A 12,850-nucleotide genomic window follows, 5' to 3' on the forward strand; every position below is an offset into this window, starting at 1 on the left:
TTTCCTTATTTTAGTGCGATGATGACACAATTAGAAAAAATATGGATGCACTTAATGGTTTTTAACTTAAAATGTGATTTACTGACAAAGCGAAAGTTACCCGTAAGCTTTCGAGGACATGATTGCCTGTGCAGGATCCAGTCGCGGCGTTAATGCTGCACGACAATCGAAATAATGCGTGAGGATCGGGCAGACATAACGAGCTCCAATCTGCTGATGAGATGGACTCTAATCTGAATTTCAGCAGTGGCCAGTGTCAAAGCCAAAGACGTTTGTCCGTTTGCATTCATTGACAAGATCTCCGAGGTTATTTGTCAACATGGCTCGTGTAGCTCTGGTAATCTCCGGTCCTCGACGGTAGACTGATTGATAATTGATCTCTGTTCAAACAGCCTTTCTTTGGGCCACAGTTGCCTCTGAATGCCAAACGAGTCATTCTCCCCCGTCCTCCCACAGCAGCCTAATCCGATAAACGAATGGGAATGAGTGACGTCCTCTGCTGATGTCAACCTTTCACTCTGCCATTTATCTCAGATTGTTTGCTGATGAGGCCCCGGTGATGGGGTCACTCACAGAGGCCTGCAGCTTTGAGCCTTTACTAAGCACAATAATCAAAACAGCAGTGAATACAAATCATGATTAAGTAATCTGATCTCAAAACTCATTCCATTACATGATCCATTAAGGCAAATGCATAACATGATCCTCTGAGTCCTGTCATTACAAATCTTTCAAATGTTATATCACTGCTGATGATACAGAAACATATTTAACCACCAGTGTCTGTTAATCCACCCTTTTTGCTTTGAACTTTGGTTATATACATATAAAACATGCCACCTCCTTCTCTGGGCTTGAGTTCATTTGAGATGGACTGAGGCACAATGGGAAAACAAAAACAGTATGATTGAGCAAAATGTGCATTTTTAAAGCTAAAGACGGGAGGGACAGGCCAGCTTATTACTGATGCATGGCTGAAAGGCCAGCATTAATGATGCATGGGTGGGTTCATTAGCGCACATGCCGGGGATAGCTCGCACATCTGTGAAGGCACCATTGATGCTGGATGTTGAATACAGGCCTTGAAACAACATATGCTTCCACACAGATGCTGTGAGTTTTTATGAATGCTTTAAATGCTAAACCACATTCTGCACGTTCCACATGTTTGTAGTAAAAGAGTCCCAGTGTAGCAGATGGCCCCGCCCCTCCCTGAGCCTGGTTCTGCTTGAGGTTTCTTCCTGTTAAAAAGGGAGTTTTTCCTTCCCACTGTCGCCAAAGTGCTTGCTCATAGGAGGCCATATGATTGTTGGGTTTCTCTCTGTATGTATCATTGTAGAGTCTACATTACCATGTAAAGCGCTTTGAGGTGACTGAATGCACAGACAGTTTTCAAAAGTCAAAAGAAATTTCCCAATTGGCAGTGCAACACATGATATGTAGTCTTTTTTAAATATAGTGTAGATACTTACACGTTTTCACCCATGTCATGAGTGAGGTGGTAAAAAAAGCATTCAGTCAACAACTGACTGTGAGAGAAATTGATGTTTTATTTAAATATGGTACCTTTAAGAAGAAAGCAACTTCAAAACAGCTAATATGTAAGTGCCATGTTCCCACTTTGGTGCCTAAAACAAGAAAAATGCCGTTTATTGTCAACATTGCGCATATATTTACCTGCAGAGGATTTGTGGTGATGTTTTCTGTGCATATGCTGAACTTCAACGCTGCCTTCACAGTGAAGGGGATAGGTCAGTCAGTGATCAGCCCAGGCCCAGAGCAACATAATTTTATTTGTAAGGCATGACACAGGGAATGACATTTAACTTGTTATTATTTCCGGGAAAAGATTAATGATAAATTGTCTATTATTTTTCCTTAAAAGTGAAAGATAAGACTGCACTCATTCGCCCTAAAGCCAGAGTGCCACCACTATGCAAAATGACAGCCAATTATTGGGGCCTAGTTTGGGATAATGACTTTACAATGAATCTTTTGATTGAAATGTAACTGGGTTGGCCCTGGGCAAAGAGAAAAAAAAAAAAAAGTTACAGAAACAACAAGCACTATAGAGCTGTGTCTCTAGGTCTCTCTGACTCTCTCCCTCTCTTTCTCTCTCCACTCCTCTTTAGAAATAGCTATAGGAGAAAGACAGAGATATGCATATATTGATGAAAAAATTATTAAGTCGCTGAGCGCTTGCAGCAAACATAAATTAGCATATTCAGGGTAAATATGCAGACTATTTACGATAATAAGACCGGATTATTCAATTCAATGAATGTTAAATAGATGAGGAAATGGTATGTGTCTTATCTAGTCAGAGCTTCTATTCATTTTAATCGCTTCCCAATTGAACTCTTCATTTTATTCTCTCTGAGTTATTGTTCCCATTCCAGCCCGCAATGGCACCTATGGGTCCTGGGAGATTTCCGCCAGTCACGTGGTTTAAGTGGCATTCACCTTATTCGTGGCGGAAATGGAGAAAGTCGACGTCACCCCGAGGCCAGCATCACGATAAGCCCCTTTTCATTATGCACAGGGGCCGATGGAGAACACGATTAGCGGGGCCTTGTGTGCATAAAGGCGAGAACATACAAGTCATCTAGATTAAATAAAGCGAGCAGAGATCCAAAAGCAAAACACATTTGGTTTCTTATTGCGTGCATTAAAAACTTTAACTTTAAACAGACTGACTGTGTGTGTGTTTTCGTCTGCATGTTAATATCAATGACTTTCTGACATGCAGGCCTTCGTTCTTTTTAAAATGTTTCATAAAACATGCTGAAATTACACATTGAAACCAATTATTAATCAGCCAACACATGAAACAGATGTAATGGAAGCAGGTGTGTATGTGTTTCTGCGCTAAAAAAAAGATTCTTGGTCCCTATAAATATGAAGCAACAATTTTGACTAATATGTAATTAAAATGTATAAAAGTTTTTTTTTAATTCAAATAATTAATTATTAAGGAAAATGTGCTTAGTGTAATCTGAATGTAAACCAATCAAGTAGACGAATACTCAAGATAGTAACACCAATGAGTTCCAAGGTGTCGGTAAGTGACAAAGTGAAAGCAGTACCAGCTACAGTTTCTCCACCTGGTAATAATCTAGTACTACTGAGTTTTCACGGGTCAGAACATCAGCACATTAACAGCAATCCCAGCTGCAAGATTGTCTCTAGTTATGTACATAAAAGTCTGCCTGGGTGTATTTTGGTGTTACTGTAAGTAAAATTGTAAGTCTTCTTTGTGGCTCTTCTCACCAAGAGGAAATGCAATGCACCGACAGCAGTGTGCTCTTGTTTTTGCCTGTCTACAAATAAACTCTACAGTGCAGATTAATATATATTTGGTGTTTTAGTATTTCTAAAAATAGAGTTATGTTTGAGGGTTTGAGTCCAAATAAACCAGAGAACATCTTGCCCAGCAAAACAGTGTGAACACTTCATGTGCGTATGTTTCTCAGACCGTCTGCTGTAGATTTGCTGGTGTGCTTAGGGTCATCTTCCTGTTGCATACCCAGATGGCCTCATATTTGACCCTAAAAATAATAATTCACAATCAACTCAGCACTGTGCTTGACAGTTGTTATTGAGTGTTTGTGTTGATGTGTCGTTTGGTTTTCATCAAATGTGGTACTGGTCATTATGGCCAAATTTCTCCACTTAGGTCTCATCTGTTCATTGTTCCAGAAGTCTTTTTGTTGTTGTTCAGGTGGGACTTTGCAAACCTAAGCTGTTTCTTCCAAAACACTCATGCTGTTATTGATCCTTTTTACCTTGAGTGTACATTTATTCCTTTTACCTTAGTCTCAAAGTGTATATTTATTTGTTACTCTTCTTATATTTATTGTTGCTTTTGCACTGAATGTAACTGGAGCCTCGTCATCTTGTCTCTCTATGTACTTTACTCTATGTAGCAGAGATGACAATAAAGTTTACTTTGACTTTGACTACTTGTGCAGTCTTTTTCTTGTTGTACTGACATGAACTTTAACATTTTGCATGTTAACCAGTCTTTTATTACTACTACTACTCCTATTATTATTATTATTATTATTGCAGATTCTTTAAGCACTACATGAGCTGAACTTTGACCAACAGAATTTGCAGTCACCCTCAAACAACTCTCTTAAATGTTTTCACTCGTGAATAATCTTTCTTACTGTAGAATGATGGACTTCAGATTGTTTTGAAATGGAAATGGAAGAGCACTGATTGGTTCTCTGAGTTCACTGGTAATCTCTTTCCTCCTATTCATTGTGTTACAGTTTCACTCGATTGGTTTGGCTCATTTCTTGAAACCAAGATGACATTCTCAAAACCATAAGGTCATTTGGCCAAACAGTCTTACAGTTCTGCCCAACATTATAGCTCACTAGCAAAATCAAACATCTTTCTCCAAACTCTTCGTCCATGCTTCAAAAGCAGATTCCTTTCCCATATAAAAGATCAGTACAGTCAAAATAGCACAGATCCTTCTCAATTGCCTTGGCACATGTGCATTCATTTAGTGCTTTTGTCAAAATAACCTGGATGGTTTAGCACAACACCATGGATCCCCTGCAAAAGCTCATATCTCTCCCAAAAGAGTTTATCCATGTGTCAAAACTAAATATCCTTCTCATATAAATAGTCAATGCCCCCAAAATGCATTATACCTTTGGCATTGTTTAAGCACTGCAAGTCAAAATGCTTAGACGTTTTGTCACTGAGGCACAGGTCTAGCAACAGAATACCACTATGAATAAAACTAAAAGATTTTACAGTAAAATCAGCCTCCAATAAACCACTCATACTCAAGGAAACTGTAAACATTTTTATTCGTACAAAGAAATGTTAACATTAGAGAACATACTGTGAAAAGAAAACATATACAGGATTCTGTAAATGTGAACAGTCATAAACACAAACAAAAAACAAAAAAAACAAAAAAAACTGTAGCCTACCATACTGTAAATAAAGTTTCAGAACTATAGTACAGTAATATTTTCAGTGGTCGCCATTGTCACCCTCTCCTTCCTGGCCACCATCCTCATCCCCCTGGCCATCGACGCGCTGCTCTCTGTCAGGCCATAAATTCTCATCCACATCGCAACGGATATTTTCTCTTGCGATGCAGCGAGGGAAGAAACGGCGTGAATGTCTCAACCATCCCCTACATTGATCCCCTGTGATGTCCTCACATGCAGCATCCATTGCATGCAGCAGGGCCCTCTGGTCTTGAGCCTGATGCTCATACACCCTCCACCTCCAAGCTGAAAAAAACTCCTCAATTGGATTTAGAAAAGGAGAGTAAGGTGGAAGAAACTCCATCAGCATCTGGGGATGGGTGGTGAACCAGGTTCTGATGCGTGGGCCGCGGTGGAAGTTCACATTATCCCACACAATGACATAATGTGGTAGCTGAGGTCCTTCTTCACCTCTCTCATTTTCTGGGATCAGATCAGTATAAAGGTGGTCCAAAAAATTGAGGAGCTTTTGTGTATTGTAGGGCCCTAAACTGGGAATGTGTGTGGCCACACCTCTTTCTGATATAGCGGCACACATTGTTATATTTGCTCCTCGCTGGCCTGGGACATCCACAGTGGCTCGGTGGCCAATGATGTTACGGCCACGCCTTCGACCTTTGGCCAGGTTGAAGCCAGCTTCATCAACGAACACTAGGATGTGAGGGGTTTCATTGCCTTCTAATGCCATTATTCTCTACAATAGAATAGAAATAAATCTAATCAGTGAAGTAGAGACAGATACTGCAGGGAGGATCTAAAGTACTGTAAAAACAGGGAGTGGAAAACTGAAGACAATTTCTAGGCAAAATGCTCTAGTCACACAAAGCTGGATTCTGAAGGTAAAAAGGATAACGCAAAACAAAAAAACAGTGGTAACCACGTCTTACTGTAATAGTGTTACAATGATAGACAACCAGTAGTTGACTTACATGCACATACTGGTACGGCAGCCCTTTCACTCTGTCAGAGTTTCTCTCAAATGGTACCCTGTAAATCTGTTTCATGGTCATCTGATGTTTCTTCAATACCCGGTCTATTGTGGAGATGCTGATAGAGTTTATATTTTGGAACATTACATTGTCTAGCAGGATTGCATTACGAATCTGTCTCAGTGTGATGGCAGTATTTGCAATGACCACGTTGCATATTTCTCGTTCTTGTTGTTCATTTAGAAGTTTTCTTCTGCCACCCACTTGAGGCTGTCGTCCAATCCTAGACATACAAGTCAAAGGTCAACACTGTAAATTTGTTACGAAATGAGTTACCAATGTAATTGTACTGCTGTTGTATGGTACTAAAAGTGTGATGCACTGCACAGTGACTGGAATACTATTCACAGTATTTTCTCCATTTTTTTTTTCTTTGTCATTTTTATAGTATCATATAACAGCACACGAAGATATTACAGTACTCTAGGCCTACACACACACCAACACTGAATAGTTCAATAGCATAGTTCTGTACCTGTTTTCCCTGCGAAAGGTTAGGATGATGGAGGAGACTGTAGACCGAGGCACATTAGGCTGCACTCGGCGACCTGCCTCTGCCATTGTGAGGCGATGGTTTATAACGTGGTCAATAAGGGTGGCCCGGATTTCATCTGGGACATCATGGTGCCTCCGTGCTCCTCGGCCTCTTCCCCCTATTCCTCCACGCATTCTCACTCCTCCTCTTCTTCTTCCTCCTCTTCCTCAAGCAGGAAGTTGCTGTTGTACTTGGCGAGGTGCTTCCATGTTCACACTGCAAATGAAACTGGCCCCGGGCCAAGCTCTGTCTATATACTTTTGGCAGCAGTCATAATCATAGACAACACCTGTCAGGTATCTAAACAACCTGTTTGATTGGTCATCTGAGATGTGGGAAACTGCTCCTTCGTTAGTTCTAATTTCACCTGATTGATTGTCAAGTACTGTCATAACTTTATCAAGTGTTCCAAGATATTCTTTCATGGTATTATATGTTTGACTAATTTTGACAGTTGAACAGACAATTGTGCATATGATGACTTACACAATGAAACCATGCTGATATGTTTTGGAGTGAGTAACCATTTCACTGAAAAATCAACTAATCAGTTTAGATCGCCAAGATCTATTTATTTGGAAAATGTGCTAAATGTGGGCTCATTGTGCTAACTGTAGCTACTTGTACATAATCATTTGAAAAGAAGCACAGAGTCACTTGAGACATGTACTAAAGCATTTGCAATTTGATAAAACCAATGAAAAATGACATTCTGTTGTGAACAATTGCAAGGTGGTTTGGAGATTTGTCCATATTATTTTGAGAATGTCATCTCGGTTTCAAGAAATGAGCCAAACCAATCGAGAAAAACTGTAATACACACCTGAATGGCCCGGACCAGCAAATTGCCAAAGCTTCTGTATTTTTAGGGGCGGTGCACTTACTCATGATGAATTCATTAAATTAATTCGACAAGCAGCACCTGGAGACTATTGAAACAGATGGAATTGAATCACGGCCCCTCTTTAAAAAACCTACACACTGAAGCCTCCATCTATTGGCTCAGAGGCTTTAATGCTTTTCTGTGGATTTTTAAACAATATCCTCTGCTGCCATCTATCGTTGATATCAGGTACTGGCAGTTTGAGACTGAAACAAGATCTTTAAATAAGCACAAAGCGTGTGAACAATTTAAATTAAAGTGTTGCTTTTATTAAAAATGTTACAGAAGAAGAAGAAGAATTACACATGAAGACATTCCTTATCTTTGCAATTCTTTCAAGACACCAAATAATAAAACTTACAATGTACTGAAAATAAATAACTTCTTGAACAACATATCTGGCATTGATTCTATGTTTAAAATGTTTTCCTCCCTCTGCCACATGGTGGCATTCTCCCATCAGTATTTCTCCTGGTATCTTATTTATCACTAAGAAGCCTATTAAACCCATTAGTATCACAACAGTAGATTGTCGTGAGGCACAACAAGTGTTTGAGCTTCTATTATGGGTTGTTGAAGGATGCTGAGGCTGGTGAAGCTAAGGAATTCTATGATAAGTGCATTATCATAGAATTCCTGATTCACGTAACTGGAACTAAGAAGGCATCGTTTACAGTAATTTGACAATTATGGGAACTCTTATAGCCCAAAATGATTACAAATAAACATAAAAGAGGGGTGAAAATAGGCACAAATAAACAAAGGTTTGCACTCTACTCATTCATAAATTTAGAAAACAATATATATATATATATATATATATATATATATATATATATATATATTAGGCGAGTGGCTCCAGCAGATCCCGGGAACAACATCGGAGATCTCTGTCCAGAAGAGCGCAGTCCTGGGAACAGCTAAGATACTGCGCAGGACCCTCAAGCTCCCAGGCCTCTGGTAGAGGACCCGAGCTTGAAGGATAAACCGCCCGCAGGGGCGTGCTGGGTGTTTTTATATATATATATATATATATATACTGGTTCACCTATGTTCGGTGGAGCTTTCTAATAAGCTGCCACTCGAACGGTTGTAGCAGCAGACAGCAGGAAACCACAGCAGGTGGTTAAAAAGCACTAAAAAAAGAAGACGATACATATTTCATAAGTTGGTAATTGATGCAAACAACCAAACCCATAATGTACACAGCACCTGTTAATGCCATGTTTCCAAGGCATTTATGTAGCAGTGTTTTGGCTTTTTTTAAATGTGCTTGTGATTAAAGAGAAAAGAAAAAGAAAAGCAAAGCAGTGCGGGGTTATGAGTGCGGGGGGTGGGTTGCATCTCCATCCGCTCCCCCGCCCTCTCACACACACTATAAAAAAGCCTGACATTAATTATTTGCTGTTTTGCAGGCAGGAGGCTGCCCTTTTGCTAAAGGGAGTCATTTACCCCCCTTTGGAATTATACCTGATTTCAAATGAACAAAACTGTAATGAAGGTGATGCTGTTTCCTGTGCTAATACAGCTAATACAGACAAATTAAAAGTGATAAAGAGCGTGACAACTCTCACCTTTGCAAGTCAAGGGGTTTCCATCTACAGGTTGTCGTGGTAACTCCCCATTTTGGCACCATATAGTAGCAACCTGATGCCAGCAGCCATCCGCTCCGTTTGATGGCTGGGGGGGGCGAGGGGGGTGGAAGAGGGGGACTTGAAAGGAGTCAGTTTTCATGTAAAACAGTTGCAAGATTAACAACAAATTGCGACTCGCTTCTCCACTTCTGAGTAATAACATCAATTACGTTGCCAGGGAGACCCTTGATCTTTCTGAATGACACCAATAACAAAAACCTGCACTTGCTCTCTTTTATACTGTAAAAGCTTTTCTGCATCAAGGGATCTGCGAACCGACAGTTGTCATTGAAAGGTCTGCTTTTTAGAAAAGATTATCCCTGCGGTCAAAAAAGTACTTCACGTTTGTTTTTTCTCAGGAATATCTCCAAAGGGAACATTACTGGAGCTCATTTAGGCTCTGGGTTTTTGTTCAGGTACACCCCCTCCTCTCTTTCCTCTTCCCTTTTACTCTTATTCTGCCCGTTTCCGGCTCATCCATGGGGACGCTGAGAGATCTGAGCCTCACACAATACATTCTATTTAGGCTGAGTCGTGGGTGCAAACTGGGAATTTTCTGTTTGCATCTCAGCTTCAGCTGGTTTCCACCCTTCCCCAAAAAAAAAGAAATAAAAGAAAGGTTTACAATTATGGTAATTCATGAAGGCATAAAACAACTGGGAAAAAAGAGTCTTTCATCTCTGAGATGATCCCTGTCCATAAAATAGGATAAAATTGTATCCTATTTTATGACCTCAGCAGGAAAAACAGAAAGAAAGAAAAAATGAAATTAATATTCTAAACGAACAACAGCAATGATGACTTATTTTTGCCATTGTCTGAGTCTATAGTCAGTCAGAGTAATACTATTGGCTCAAAGTGATCATAATTAGAGCCCAAGGTCCAGAGGCTACAATGTTTACATTCATCACCTTTTTTAATTTTGGAGGACCAACACTGCCAAAATAAACGACATAAATGACTATGGGACTAAATGCATCAAAAATAATAAGAGAAAGGGGCATTAAGTCATTATAAAAGTAGGACGCAGATTAATACTTCAGACTTTGCTATTTAATTTTTAGTTTCATTAAGATGATGAATTATGATTTCATAATTTATAAATGGATTTACTTCTTTTCTTCTTCTTTACTTAGTATTTCTGCATTCACTTCTTTATCATGTAAACAGATGTATTCAAAGTGTACCGTGGGACAGGCTTTGTGCCTTTGATGGCAGACCCATGAAAGAAGTGAGTGCCTAGTCAGACAGGAGTGAGATAGTCAGACAATAATCCAGCTGATAATAACACTTGAGCTGACTTCCATGTAAGTAAATGCAGTTGTTTGCTATGTACGGTGGTGCAGTTGGTAGTACTGTTGCCTCACAGAAAGAAGGTCATAAGTTCAACCCTGATGTGAGTCAACCACTGTCCTCCTGCAACAACCTCACATGCTTCTCTGCCTCTCCTGACTTCCTCGTACAGCACCACTATCATATATTTTTTATAGATACACAAAGACACAGTGCAACTCGTTCCATATATTCTTTCTACTTACTCCTCCATCAACTCTTTCAAAGCAAGCATCCCATCTCAAGTGCACTTTCTCAGCATGAAGCCAGCGTCAATCCTGCCATATCTTCATTGCATGGCTCATCAAACTTTATCACTCTGTACTACAACTCTGCACATCAGCTTTGTTGAAAATCAGTAACAGTACACTTCGTCTCCATTCCTCAGGTATCCTGTTAAACAATCTGGTCAAAAAGTCTACTACCCTCTCTCATGGACATCTCCCTATGGCATCCTGACCAGCTGTCTTTCCACTCTTTGTAGACGCTCTCACATCCTCCTGACCTTCATGATTCACTAACTGTCCTCCATTCATCCTCTTACTTTCTTCATTCATCAGCTCCTCAAAATACTCCATCTATGTTCCCTGCACTCTCTTCACTTGTTAGTAAATTACAGGCTCTGTTCTTAATCACCGTAACCTGCTGCACATCTCCAGCTCAATCTCTCTTCAGCCGATCAGCACAAGTCTTTTTAACTTAGTGTCCAGCTTCATGTCTTTACCGTTCCCTTTTCCACCTCTCTCGTGCACCAAGCCTCAAAGTACTCTTGTCTGCTTTTGTTATCTTTCTACTTATTCCACTTTTTCTCTGCCTTTGAATACATTCTGTACTTCCTCACTTTATGAACAAATACAATGAAACTTCAAAACTGCTGACTTTCCCGTCAACCTCTGACAAACTTGTGCAAAGTTGCTCATTTTAGCATGCATATGAAATAAAATTGAGGTCATATCCACTGCAAACATTGGCGTGCTAACTGTATTATTTTCCCATTTTATTGTTACTGTTGCTATTTATTTTTCTCAGTGCTACTATCTGTGGTTCCGCTCCAGTTTGTCAGAGGTGAAACAAGTGGGCGCTGAAATCTGTTTGCATTCACAGCCTTGCACACACCATAACATATCAATTATCCCTGATTACTGCACACCTTGAGGGCTGCACCCCTGCTCATGCTATTATATAATCCCTTTAAATACCACAGGAGCCTTTTCCCCCACTGCAATTACACCGCTGTACCTATTCATTCATTAGATCTGAAGCTCCAGAGTGGCTTTAAAGCCTCTCTATCCATCTCGCACTACTTCGTGATGCCTTACATCTTCCTAACCCCATACTGTGATGGTGGTGCCGGTCTCCTAGCAACCGGTCCTCTCAGAGGAGGTGACAGCATTTGAGTAGGCACCCTCACCTCTACACATTCACCCCCCGCTCCTCCCCTCCAACACCTCCAACACCCTCTCCCTTCTCTCCACCAACCGGATGCTCTTCAAGTCAAGTAAACAGACCTCACTCTGTGGCGCAGTGTGCCGAGTGCACTTGTGCATGAAGTTCATCGTATTAGAATGATAACATCACTGAATAATGAGTTCAATGCTACACTTCCATTCATAGTTGGATCATTGAACCACCACATGGGTGCCTCTGGTTAAACAGGACATAATATATTTGACTCTATTTGCTTTAAAGGCGGTTGTGTTTTTATCTATATATACAGTAGACTGCTACTTAATAACTTATTAATACTTCTTGAATGATTTATTAACACTTGAATGGGTTACAAAAAAATAAATCAGGTGTGATGTTTACCCTTTCTTTTAGGGATGCTTAAATATCACAGGCTAGACTATAAGTGGGCCTGACACTAACCTTATCTAATGAGTTAGGCAAGCGTATGGGCCATGATGATCATTAAATACAGTAAATGTCACACAGTCACTGATAGGAGTTTTTAGCATAACTAAGGACATCAATAAAACTGCTCAGTTATAAGGAGGGATTTAAGTTAGAAAGAGTGACATGTGATTGGTTTCAGGAACAGCTAATTAAATAAGAGATTCTTACTGGATTCTTACTTTCAAATGATTCACCAAGCAAATGTACAAATGTTCAAACTCTACTGTGTTAAAAGTTGATGTTATGGACTTTGCATGTAGAAACAGCTGATTGGAGAACGCTGCGTTTATGTGAACTAAACAGATCTAAAGTGACAATAATGCAGATGGACTTTCCATGATGTGCCAGCTACACCGCAGAGATTTAGACAATTATTGATATTTTAAAGTTTGAACAGTGTGATGACAATAAAACTAGCCATCTTTTAGGTTGGCAAAATCTTTTACCTAAAGGTGGATTTATTATGCTGTGAGGGACGACAGTGAAGTGGGTATTTGATGGGTATGAGAACAATATGAGCCAAAACTCAGTTGGATCCGCACAAGAGCTTTTGGGCTGTTATG

Source organism: Maylandia zebra, linkage group LG19, assembly GCF_041146795.1.
Source record: "Maylandia zebra isolate NMK-2024a linkage group LG19, Mzebra_GT3a, whole genome shotgun sequence".
Lineage (NCBI taxonomy): Eukaryota > Metazoa > Chordata > Actinopteri > Cichliformes > Cichlidae > Maylandia > Maylandia zebra.